We start from the raw sequence: 13,822 nt of genomic DNA, 5'->3' as shown, positions 1-13,822 counted from the left end.
AAAGGGGTGCCGAGCTTCTTTTGAGCATTTCCTGGCAATAGGCAATTTGCAACATTTTGAGCTTTTAAGCCATTTCCATTGGTTAGAGATATCTATTGTTAAAATTCTCTAACATTCTAAATTTTAGGAAGTTATTCTGGTGTTAATATTACCTGCTTGTCCTATATTGAATAAACCTAATTCTTCTATCTAGACAATTTAAGCTTTGTGATTCCTTCAACAAACAGAAAGGGGATACCACTTAAGGTAGTATGAGAGATTTAAAAGATGAATACTTTGAAAAGTTATGTTATCTTTAGTTTTTGGCATCTTAATTTATCTCATTTACTTCAACTTGGGTTTTAGACTCACGGTGGTTCTCTTGTTAATCTGCTTTACTTCATCAGTATTCCCCTATGTCTAAGCGATTAGACAATTCCGTATGAAATTTGATAGGTGAGAGGGAGAGTGGCTATGTCTGTCTCTGATCTGAATCTATTAGTGCAATGAAAGACAGTATTTATTTTTTTAAGCAGTCTTGTTAAACTATTAATTTAGGTTGAGCCTGTGGTCAACTAAAACTGGAGATTTTTGTTTGTTAACTTGTTTCTTTTTTTTGTTTTTAATATAAACTACCTTTAAATCAGGTTTTCTCTCCTATACTTGTGCAGTTGATTCTTTTGACCCAGTGTTAATGGGTTGAATGCTGTAACCCCAAATGGTGTTGAAGTCCTACCTGTGAATACCTGTGAATGTCACCATATTTGGAAACAGAGTCTTTGTAGCCTCTCAAGTTAAGGTGAGGTCATTAGGATGGGCCCTACTCCAATATGACTTGTGTCCTTATAAGAAGGGGAAATTTGGACACACAGACAGGCACACATAAAGGGAAGGTATTTTAGGGACACAGAGAGAAAGCTATCTACAAGCAAAGGAATGCCTGAGGCTACCAGAAACCAGGAGAGAGGAATAGAACAGTCTCTCTCATGGCCCGCAGAAGGCACCAACTCTGTAAACATCTTGATTTTGGACTTCTAGCCTCTGAAACTGTGAGACAATACATTTCTGTGGTTGAGCCACCAAATTTATGGTTCTTTGTTATGGCAGCTCTGGGAAACTAATACACTCAGGTATAATTTTTTAAAACTTCTTATTTGGAGATAATAATAGACTCAGATGGAGTTGCAAAGATAATATAGAGAGGTCCTTTCACTCAGTTTCTCCCCATGGTTACATCTTAAATAATTTTAATACAACATCAAACCCAATAATTTAGCATTCATCCAATGTATGTACATTGCTCTGTGTCATTTTATCATATGTGTAGATTCCTGTACCACCACCTTAATCAAGATACAGAACTATTCCATCACCACAAACATATCCCTCATACTACTTCTTTACAGCCACACTCACCACTGCCACCACCCCCACAACCTTAATCCCTGGCAACTACTAATCTGTTTTCCATTTCTAAAATTTTGTCATTTCAAGAATTTTATGTTAGTGAAAATATGTGGTGTTTTGAGATTGGCTTTGTTTGCTCAGCATAATCCCTTGGAGATCTATCCAAGTTGTTTCTTGTATCAATAGTTGGTTCTTTTTTTATTGCTGAATAGTATTCCATGGTATGGGGATACCAAAGTTGTTTAACCATTTACCTAGTGAAGGACATTTTTGTTCTTTCCAGGTTTTAGCTGTTACAAATAAAGCTGCTGTGAACACTTGTGTACAGGTTTTTGTGTGGATATTTTCATTTTTCTAAGATAAATGTCCAGGGGTGTAATTGCTGGATCATAAGGTAAGGGCATGTTTAGTGTTTCTAAGAAAGTACCACACTATTTTTCAGGCTGACTGTGCCATTTTACATTCACACCAGCAATATATGAGATATTCCATTTCTTTGCATCCTTACCAACGTTTGGTATTGTCACTATTTTTTATTTTACCTATCTAAAACTATGTAGTAATAGCTCATTTGTAGACCCATGTTCATTTTTTAACTTAATCACATTAAGTTTTATTATATCTTTGTAGGTCCGTGTAGGTCCATTCTTCTAGCCTTTCATGATTCTCTTAAATCTGTGTTTTTCTATGTGGACTGTCTTTTCCAGGGAGCACAATGTTTGGAATTATACATACCTGACTTCAGTGTTCTGCTTCATCGTTTGTGAATTGTGTAACTTTGGGCAGCCTGCTTAACTTCTTTGAGCCTTATTCTCTTCCTTTAATTACTAAATATGAAATAAGATAATGTATGGAAAGTGTATTCTCTTCCTTTAATTACTAAATATGAAATAAGATAATGTATGGAAAGTGTTTAGTATGTGGCATACACTCAGTAGATGCTGTGTTCTTTCCCTGCTGTATTTTCAACTGAACAAAAATGTGGACAAGAAAAAAACTAGTTCATATTCTAGAGACAACTACTAGAGACCTCTCTTCATCAATTAACCAGATAAATTAGTATCTAGAAAATATTTTTCACTTAGATTGTGAAACTTTAGGAAATTATTCCTTTACCTTTTAGATTATAGCCTGGGCAAAATGCTTGCTTTATTTTCTCATTGAAACAGATTGTATCGTTAAGGCTTTATTTTATTTTATTTTTTGTCAAACCTTTAAAATTGGAAATATAGAGCATAATCTGGGAGAAAACATTCAGTTTGTATATAAATTCTGACTCACATCTTTCCACATCGGCATGATCTGAATTATGTAGCTAAAAAAAACGGAAGTCCTTTGGAAAGACTGAAGGATTTATTGTGGCCATTCAGAGTAAGATGATCAGCAACTAAAGTCTTTGGAGGTGTTCCCTGCAGGGAAGCTTGTTTGCTAAAAAGTGCAAATTGCTAGTGGATGGGGTTAGGGGTTTTGGTGCTGTTTGATGGCATTTGGACGAGGGACTGAGGAGTAACTACATCATTCCTCAGTCTCCAGCCATTTTGTTTCATGAGGTGCCCTGATAGAGCTATACACATCAAGAATTTGGCAAAAGAAGGGAAAGTAGTAGCATGTTTTTAAAGCTCTGATTAGCTGACTAGATCACTAGGCAAAAGGCCCAAGGAATCCTGCCCTTCACTGCCCTCCTCCATCTGACCTCAAACTGGAATGTTGTGGATTTAAGATAGAGCTGGCTGAACTATCACTTTTTCACAATAAAAGAAAAATTAGTCCTCAAATTATACAAGTGGTTTATTATGTAGAAGAAGATGGAGAAAATAATTTGCCTTAAAATCACCTACTTTGACCCCAAGCTTGAAGAAGAAAGGAAGCTGAACAGTATTGAGTGCCTACTATTCCATTACCAAATATTTATTTACTTACTTATGTGCAAGAAACACATTCTCCCTTTTCTTCTTTTCATGTAAATATTATTTTTAATTATAAAGAAATACATTTATCAAATTGGCATGGTAAAACATTCAAGACTTACAAAAAGGTATGTAAATGAAAAGTAAGTCTGCCTGATGCTCCGAATCGCCAGCCCACCTCCCCTAAGGCAACAAATACTTTCTATGCCGTAATGCTAGGTGCTGGAAATAGAAGGATAACAAAATACACATGTTCCCCTACCCTCACAATGGTCTTAGTACTCTAAGGGAGATAGAAACCTGAACATGGAGTGTGATAAATTTCTGGTAGGAAAGTGCAGGGTACTCTCAGATAACAGAGGAGAGAAGCATGCATAGTAACTTACTAAAAGAGAGGTTAGTTGAATTGCCCAAAGTCACAGAGTTTGTAAATTACTGAGACAGGATTCTTGAACAAATCTGTTTGAATGAAAGCCTATATTCTTTCCGGGAACTGCTTCATGTATCAGTGGGGTATTCCATTTTCACTTTTACTTTGTGTAATGTCTCAGGAGAGAAATTTAGTAGCAAGAGGGAATTTCCCAGCTGCAAAAAAACAATGCTGGACAAAAATTTAATATTTCATGGGAGATTCCATTTTCCTTTGACATTTTACTTGGCAGGTTTCCAAGAATGTGGAATATGTTACTAGTAGCTCAGTCAGCATTTAAAAATTTTGGCTCCTGAATTTAGCAGGAATATTTTGCTTTTTAAAATTTCTTCAGAACTCAAAATCATTTTCTTCATCTGTCGCTCCCAGATTACAAGCAACATATGCTAACGTATATTAATGTTTTAGGCAATATACACACAGACACACGCACACAACTTTGCTTTCGCAAGTGACTGTGTGAAAGAGGTTATAAGTTCACTACCCTTTTTAGCGTCCTGTTTTGGGCAGGCGCAGACAAAGTTGTGGAAGAAATTAAAGCTTTCCTTATTGTAGTAGTTGATGTAGTCTACATTAAAACAGGGCAGGGTGGTACAATTGTCTAGAAGTGGAAACTATGACTGAATCAAGGATCCAGTGTCAGCAGCTGAACAGGTTGCCAGAGAGAGCGCTAGGGTTTATTGGGAAATAGGGAACACTCAGAAGGTTTCTTTGGCTCAATTTTCATAATTGTAAAAAGGAATAGAAATGTCTGCCCTGCCAGGCAGCCTTGTTGCACAATTCCGGGGGCCACTATTCACATTGGGGAGGTGCCATTCACATGGGATATGCTATGAATGGGGTTTCTGGAGTTGTGAAATGTGAGTGCCCTATGGTCTATTTGTCTCCCAGGATTGTTCTGAGAGGTTCAAGTTATACAATGAATATAAAAGGACTTTATAGACTATAAAATTGTCAATATGTGTAAATGACAACAATAATAGTTTTATTTTTCTGACCAGCTCTGCCCTTTAAGCAAAACATTCTTATCTAGTTTAAGAAAGCAAAAAGCAGCACCTGTTAGCTGGGAGCTGGCCTGGCGCTCACAGTGAATCTATGAAGTTCTCCTGATGAATATAAACACATAGTAGACCAACGTCAGACAAGACCATTTTGTGACTATAATGGAGCAAGAAAAAAACAAGACCACTTCATGATCATGTCTGAACAGAGAGAAATAAGGACATTGACTAAATTGCGAACATGAGAAAACATTCCCCTTTCCTGGCAGATAATGAGTGACTGCTGCTGCTTTACCAATTACAACTTTAGCTCAACTTCGTTTCTCTCACTGTATAGATAAGAATTATTAAGATACCTAATCAGAGAATTGTCTCTGTTTCTGGACAGCATGCAATGCAGGGAAGATCCCCTTTCCTTGATTACTCCCCCAAATTAGCTAACACAAACCCAAGTCCTATAATGAGTTCTTTCTAATGTCTTACTGAGATGCCCCATGGTTCCCCATGGTATACATTTCTTCTCCTTGCCATGAGTCAATAAACTCAGCTTTATAGAACTGCAGATGAGTTCCTGGTGGTCTTTGACATTGACAAGTTTTTAGAGCAGCTATTACCCAGCCAGGAGCTCTTACTATCTGTATCTCAGCCAGAGAGTTGGCTCCTCTGACTACTCTAGGGGTTTGTCTGTGATGTTGGTGCTATTTCAGAGCCAAGAACTCCTGAGGAAGAGATTCTGGCTGGCCATAATCTCATCCTTCAAGTTCTTTGTGGATTATGGGGATATGGACATACAGTACTGAATTTCTAAAACAACAACAACAATAGCACTAATAGCTAACTTTTATTTAATGCTTTCTATGTGTCAGGCATTCTTCTAAACAATCTACATATAATAATTCATTTAATACAACAACATTGTGCACTAGATGCTATGGTCATTCTCACTTTACAAATGTAGAAACTGAGGCACAGAGATGTTAGTTACTCATGTAAGGTCCCACAGTTGTTAAGTGGCAGAGCCAGGATTTGAACCAAGAAAATTATATTGTTCAACTGTGTTCGTGAAGTGGTATTAGACTACTGAGAGATGGAGTGTGAATGAATTGATATAGGTCAACACGCTACTATATGAAGAGTTATTTTGTATGTGAGCAAGTATATCTTTTAAAGAAGTTCAGTCTAGCAATCTTAAAGTGTTGGTGAGTCTCTTTAATAATAGTTTACTGATAAGAATAACTTAAACTATATGGAACAATTTCCATTGACTGTAATTTGCTTTTACTTATACATATTAACAATTTAATCCAATGTTTGAATGTCTAAGATGTGAATGGCTCTTTGGTGTATGATATAGAAAACACAAGGATAAATAAGCTCTCTCACATTGCTGCCTACAAAGGCGATGACTTAAGACTTTATATATACACCATTTTTATTCCTTAAAAATCTTTCTCATTATAATAATAACTTTGACTTGGGATATAATTGACATTAACTGATCCATTCTAGCGGAAAAAATAGGGGTCTTTGGAATCAGATGGAGTTAAAAGTCTCCTCCTTCATTAACCAGTGTACATGCCCTCTTTGGTATTATGTAATCTCAGTGAGCCTCATTTCCTTCATCTATTAAATAGTGATAATAATACCTTTCTTAAGGCTATTATGAGAATTAAACAGGATTATGTGCCAAGGTTAAACCCAATAAATATTGGTTTCTTTTCCCAAAATAAAGCATTTGGGGCCTTGCCAATTTAAGTTTAAGTGAGAATTATCAACTTTGTGGGATGATTGTCAAGATGGGCTTATGAAATATTGAAAAGTGATTTGAAAACTGTGTATCCATGGTCTTGTTTCAAATGTGAGCACCATGAAGACAAGGGCCATATCTGTTTTGTTCACCAGTGCCTAGGACAATGAATGAAAGTGATAATAATCCACCTACTGTTGCTTTAGGCTCTGAAGGGTGTTGTGATAGCCAATTGAAGACTGCAATTCTTGAATTAAAAGCATGCAGGATTATCTGGCGTGCTCATTTCAAGTTGCTGTTTTTTCAAAGTTACAAGTTCGTGTTTAAAAATCAATGTAGCTCACAGAGGTAAAGTTATGAAAAAAGAATTAGATTTTAAAAAAATCTTTGCAGCCAATATTACAATAATTCTCTAAACTTTAGAGTGTATCCAATGCAGTAGTATTTTCTATCACCTATTTAGAAAATTAATGTTATTAAATATTTAAAAGCCATATACAACTGAAAACATTGAAAAGAAGATATTTTATTTCAAGCATAATTAGATATTGTTTATTCCTCTTTGTGGATTTAGTCAAAACTCAGTCATCTGATTGAATGAATCTCCTTAAAAATTTAATATGAAATAGATGCAAGAAGTGTTAAAATTGAAATACTAACTCCTTATACATAAAAAATGTTTTACATTCTACCAAATACAATATCATTAAGACAATGTTGTGTTGTAACTGTTATTTCTGTTGAGATATGATGGGGCTAATAAATGATATTCTTCATCAAAGTTCAGAATGAACTGAGAAGTAAGCAAAACAGCAGTGGAGATTGAGACCAAAATGTCAACTTTGTACTGAAATTTGGAGAACATGATTTAGAGGTGTTGTTCAAGTGGGCTTACTAATCCTATACCCACTTAATCATAGGAAGGACAAACCCAGACCTGCCCCCATGGAGGCCTGCCCCTGTCAAGTGTATTTCATGGAGGAGTAAGGCAGAATATGTTCTCTCCGAAGGGGAGAATGTTCCAAAGAGAAAGGGAAGAGAAAGGGGATGAGCTACTATGTTCCCAAATTCACAAGTCAGGTAAGATACTCCTTGTCTGCTAGGAAGGAGTACTGGGGCTGGTCGGGGAGGGGGAATGGATGGTGGATTGACAGGCTGGGTGTGTTGTTCCAATGAAGGAACTCTCCTCCTGGAAGGAAATACCTGAATGAGGGGATGGTGGCAAGTGTTCTCAACAATTCCCATTTTAGAGATGGGAAAATTGAATCTAAGAGTAGAGTGACTAGCCTCAAGTTTTAAAGTAGAAGGTGATAGAACTGGGAGTAAACCAGATAGTCTAATTCAAGTTTATTGCATCAGAGAACCCTTGTTAACTAAGTCCATGGTATAGTATCCTAGAGTTACAGTAAAACTAGGACCTATACATGTAAAAGTCAGAGCCAAATATCATAAATTTGCAGCTTTCTTTATATTTGCTTTATGATGAGGTGATGAACTCTATAGAATAAATGCATTGTGTATATTTCTGTTTACTAGGTACTTAAATGATGCATACTTCTGAATGAAATGCCTGAGATACCTCAGTCATTAAAGCTTATATTGGAGACATAGCAGAGTGTACATATGTATACACACACAAATGTTTAACAGAAACACTGTAAAGAGATTCAGTAATATTCATGCTAAAGTGTGGCAGTTATTAGAGAGGTAGTGAATGAGGAATTGCATTGCTATTATTCTGCAGAGTATAAATGATTGGTAAACCTTATGGAAAGAGGTAATTTGAAGGTGCAATTCAAAGAAGAGGACTAATTTTGACATTATAGATAGAAGAAAAGTTGTTCCCAGAGACTTTTTGGTAATTTTAGAGAGGGCTACAAAGTCCAAGATGAGAACTATGTCTTTCAGGACCATTGGTGGGCCTGCATGCTGCAAGAGAACAATAACCATGGTGAGTCAAGCCTGTACCCCACTACACTCTGAGGGAATAAAATGTTTTAAGAGTTGAGTACCATAATATGAGTTTATAATATTTATAATTTGTGGGTGGATGGGCAAAGTTTCTAAAAATATGTGTGCCTAGCCTTCATCACATATATAAGAACATGTTAAGAGCATAGTGCTTGGTTTCAAGCCCAGTCTCTATTTTAGCACTCGTATTGCCTATCCTTGCTGAAACTTGCTTTATTCATTCATAGGTGTTATGAGAGGAATGATGAGATAATACTTGTGGAAGTGCTTCATGAACTGTGATGCATTAATTAATTTTAGTTCTGAATCATGCCTCTGCTCTAAGATTTTCTTTTTTCTAGTTTAGTGTCTTTTGAGGGAAAATGCTGTGCTAGGCACATGTAGAAACATGTAGGGTATTTCCTGCCTTCCTGGAGTTCCCAGAGAAGAGAGAACAGTCTTTAGAGGCTTAGGATTATTCCACCCTTGGATGCTCTTCTGTTAATATAGTTTCTGGTCAAGATGGTGGTATAGGCACACTCTGAACTCACCTCCTCCCACGGACACAACCAATTTACAACTACCCTGAGAGAGAACTGAAAATTGGATAAAAAGAACCCCCACAACAAGGGACAACCCTGACTGAGGTGGGAGAGGCAAAAATTCCTTTCTGGAGAGAAGAAAAGCCACTTTTGCAAGCTGCAGCACTTCATGGCTGGCCGGGAGCAAACCTAAGGTACACAGCCTTCCCTGGGGGAGTAGGGGACCTGAGGAGGGGACTGTTACTGCTATAAGCATCCTTTGGACTCAGCACAACCGAGACTAGTCTTATAACATCTGGCTTTGCTGGCTACTAACAACAATGGGAAATACCCTCAGAAAAGGTATCGGATATAAGGGACAAAAAGACAGCTCTTAAAGGGCCCATACACAAATTCACTCATTTTGGAAAGCAAGCTAAAATCACCAGAAAGAAAAGTGCACAGTCCATTGGTGAAAAGAGACTCACCTGATAGGCTCTGGGTGCATCTTGGTGAGAGGTGAGACCTCTCCAGGGACTGAGACATTGGCAGCAGCCATTGTAGTGACCTATTACAGGCTGCTGACATAGACACTGGCAGATAACATTGGAGTTCTTCCCCTGGCCTGTTACCCCAGGTCTGCCCCACACACTAGAGTGCTGATTCAATCCAGCTCAGTCAGGGCAGATAGCCTGCCCTAGGGACTGGCCCCACTCAACAGCAAGCCCTCAGGCAACCTATGGGCCTGCAAAAGTGAGGAGCCTGTATCCTCTTCAGCTGGGTGAATGGGTCTGCTTCTGTGGAGCAGGGTGGGCATGAGGAGTGGATGGAGTGTGTGGGGTATGGTGGAGTGTCTGCAGCCTCTGCAGTGGGGTGACTGGGTCTGCTTCAGGGGGTCAGGATGCGTGCACAGGGTAGGACTATGTTGATAGTGTGTGTGGCCCAGTGGGCTGACAGACTTGTCAGCTGCAGAAGACTTGTGCTTCTCAAACAGCCTCATAGGGGATCAGCCCCACCTTCCACAGCCTGAAACAATTGGGTGCTGCTGTACCTGGGGTGAACCACACTCAGCTGCAATCCTGAGAGAGCTGACAAGAGCCTTGCTGGCCAGAGGCCTACAGCAATTGTAAACCCCTGAGCCTGGCAACTAGCCATGCTGGGGACCTATTCACCTAACAGAAAAACTACAATAGGAATGTGCTATTAGACCTTGAAGCCAACTGTGCTGGGGCTCCCCACACTCAATAAAGTGACTGTAGGGTCCATAGCAGCCACTTTCAGCTAAGCATTACAACCAGTCAGCCAGGGGGACAGCCTAGACTCCCTGGGCCCCCATGGAAAAAGCAACACTGCTACAGCAGAAGGACACGTAGCCCATGCAAGGGTCACTCCTGGAATATTTGGAACTGGTGACAAGAGGGAAGCACAGTGCTGGGCCTCATAAGGAATCTCTTACATAAGTCCACCTCTCAAAGATCAGAAAATGTAGCTGACCCACCTAATACATAGATAGAAGCACAAAGGAAAAACAAAATGAGGAGGCAAATGAATGTGTTCCAAGTGAGGGAACAGAACAGTGGCCCAGAAAAAGAATTAAGTGTAACAGAAATAAACAATCTACCTGACAAAGAGTTCAAACAAAAAGTCATAAGGATGCTCACTGATCTTGGGAGAATGGATGAACTCAGTAAGAACATCAACAAAGAACTGAAAAATATGAAGAAGAGCCAATCAGAAATGAAGAATACAATACTGGAAATGAAAAATTCACTAAACAGATAAAAGAATAAAGAATTAAGAAGAATGAGAACAGTCTAAGGGAACTCTGGGACAACATCAAGCACACTAATATTTGTATTATAGGTGTCCCAAAGGAGAAGAGAGAGACAAAGGGGCAGAGAATCTAATTGAAGAGAGAATAACTGAAAACATTCCTAATCTAAGGAAGGAAACAGACATCCATGTACAGGAAGCACAGAGAATGCCACACAAGATAAACCCAAAGAGGCCCACATCAAGATGCGTTATTGTTAGAATGTCAAAAATTAAAGATAAAGAGAGAATCCTAAAAGCTGCAAGAGAAAGGCAACAAATTACATACAAAGAAAACTCCATAAGGCTATAAGATGACTTCTCAGCAGAAACCTTACAGGCTAGAAGGAAGAACGACAAAAACACCAGAAAAAAAGTAACAAAATGGCAATAAGTACATACTTAGAATAGCTACTTTAAATATCAATGGACTAAATACTTTAAATATCAATGGACTAAATGGTCCAATCAAAAGGCATAGGGTGGCCAATTGGAAAAAAATACAAGACTCATGTGTATGCTGTATACAAGAGACACTTCAGACCTAGAACGCAAACTGAAAGTGAAAGATTGTAAAAACATACTTCAAGCAAATGGCAATGAAAAGAAAGTTGGAGTAGCAATACTTATATCAGACAAAATAGACTTTAAAAGAAAAAGCGTAACAAGAGACAAAGAAGGGCACTACATAATGGTAAAGGGAACAATCCAACAAGAGGATATAACACTTGTCAATATCTATGCACCCAACATAGAAGCATGTAAATATATAAAGCAATTATTAACAGACGTAAAAGGAGAAATATACAGTAACACAATACTAGTAGGGGGTTTTGACATGCCACTTAAACCAATGGAAAGATCCTTCACATAGAATATCAATAAGGAAACACTTGCCTTAAAGGACACATTAGACCAGATGGACTTAGTAGATATATACAGAACATTCCATCTAAAAACTGCAGAATACACATTCTTTTCAAATGCACATGGGACATTCTCCAAGATTGATCCCACAGTAGGCCACAAAACAAGTCTCAATAAATTTAAGAAGATTGAAATGACACCAAGCATTTTTTCTGACCACAAAGGTATGAAACTAGAAATCAATTACAGAAAGAAAACCAGAAAAGCCACAAAAATGTGGAGATCAAACAAAATGGTACTGAACAATGATTGGGTCAATGTAGAAATCAAAGGAGAAATCAGAAGATACGGGGAGATAAGTGAAAATGAAAATATGACATGCCAAAATCGATGGGATATAGCAAAAGTGGTTCTAAGAGGGAAGTTTATAGCAATACAGGCCTGCCTCAACAAACAAGAAAAATCTCAAGTAAACAATCTAACAGTGCATCTAAAGGAACTGGAAAAATAAGAACAAAGCCCAAAATCAATATGAAGAAGGAAATAATGAAAATCGGAGCATAAATAAATGAAATAGAGACTAAAGAACAATAGAAAAAATCAACGAAACTAAGAGCTGGTTCTTTGAGAAGATAAATAAAATGGCCAAACCTTTAGCTAGACTCAACAAGAAAAAAAGAAAGAAGGCTCAAGTAAATAAAATCAGAAATGAGAGCGTAGAAATTACAATCGACCCCTCAGAAATACAAAAGATTTTAAGAGAATACTATGAAAAACTGTATGCCGACAAATTGGATAATCTAGAAGAAATGGATAAATTCTTAGAATCATACAACCCTCCAAAACTGAATCAAGAAGAAACAGATAATTTAAATAGACCAATCACCAGTAAGGAGATCAAAAGAGTAATCAAAAACCTCCCCCAAAATAAAAGTCCAGGACCAGATGGCTTCCCTGGTAAATTGTAACAAACATTCAAAGACGACTTAATACCTATCCTTCTCACACTTTTCCAAAAGTTTGATGAGGAGGGGAAGCTTCCTATCTCATTCTGCAAAGCCAACATTACACTGATAAAAAACCAGAGAAGGACAACACACACACACAAAATTACAGGCCAATATCACTGGTGAACATCAATGAAAAAGTCCTCAACAAAACACTAGCAAATCAAATCCAACAATACATTAAAAAGATCAGGGGCGGAGCAATATGGCAGGGTGAGCTGACCCGGGACTCTCTCCCCTCCAAACTACAACAAAGGACTGGAAAAAAACCCCTGAATTTCAGCTAATAAACCTAATGCCAGCACTCAGAGACCTACAGTATCAAAAGATGGAGGATGGAGACCCTGCTGCTGGCCTCGGAGGAGCTGGAACAGGTTAGGAGAGAACTTCGCTCCCTCCCCTAGAGTCTGGGATTGCTGCTGCGGGTGTGAGAAGAAGCAGGGGAGGGGCCACATGACCGGGGGATCATCTAGGACTCCCGCCACCGGTACAGTGGAAACCCGCTGACGGGTGAAAGCTTCCGTGAGCGGGGACCCCAGAAACCCAGGGCCCTGGGAGACCAGAGAACAGAACTGATCTGAATCCAGATCGGTGAGCGAGAAAAACTGCCCCTTCCCCTGGCAAATTGGGCTGGGCACTGCCATCTTGCCCGAAGGCGGAGAGCTCAGAACCCACAGTTCTCGACCCCCATCTAGTGGCAATAGGCTGTAACTGCAAACGAATTCTACCACCATGCGAAAAAACCCCTCCTCTACCATCCAGCAATTTGCAAAAGCCCCAGACCAGAAGGAAACAATAAAAACACAGAATTAAGTCCTGAGGACTTGGAAATAGGTAAACTAAGTGAAAATGAGTTCAGAGCAGCTATAGTAAAAAAACTCAATGAGGTAGAGAGAAAGATAGAGAAACAAGCCAAGGAGTTCTGGAGTTACTTCACAAAAGAGATTGAAATTATAAAGAAGAATCCAACAGAATTGCTAGAGATGAAAAACACAATAGACCAGATAAAACAGAATATGGATTCCCTGAATGCCCGGGTAGACACCATAGAAGAGAAAATTAGCATAATTGAAGATAGGCTGAATGCCTCCAGATAGAGAAAGAAAGAGAAGTAAGGATTAAAAGGAATGAGGAAAGTATTAGACAGATAGCAGATTCAATGAGGAGAAAGAATTTAAGGATCGTAGAAATTCC

The sequence above is a fragment of the Equus przewalskii genome, chromosome 8 (assembly GCF_037783145.1).
Source record: "Equus przewalskii isolate Varuska chromosome 8, EquPr2, whole genome shotgun sequence".
NCBI classification, from domain to species: Eukaryota; Metazoa; Chordata; class Mammalia; order Perissodactyla; family Equidae; genus Equus; species Equus przewalskii.
This window is presented reverse-complemented; position numbering follows the sequence as displayed.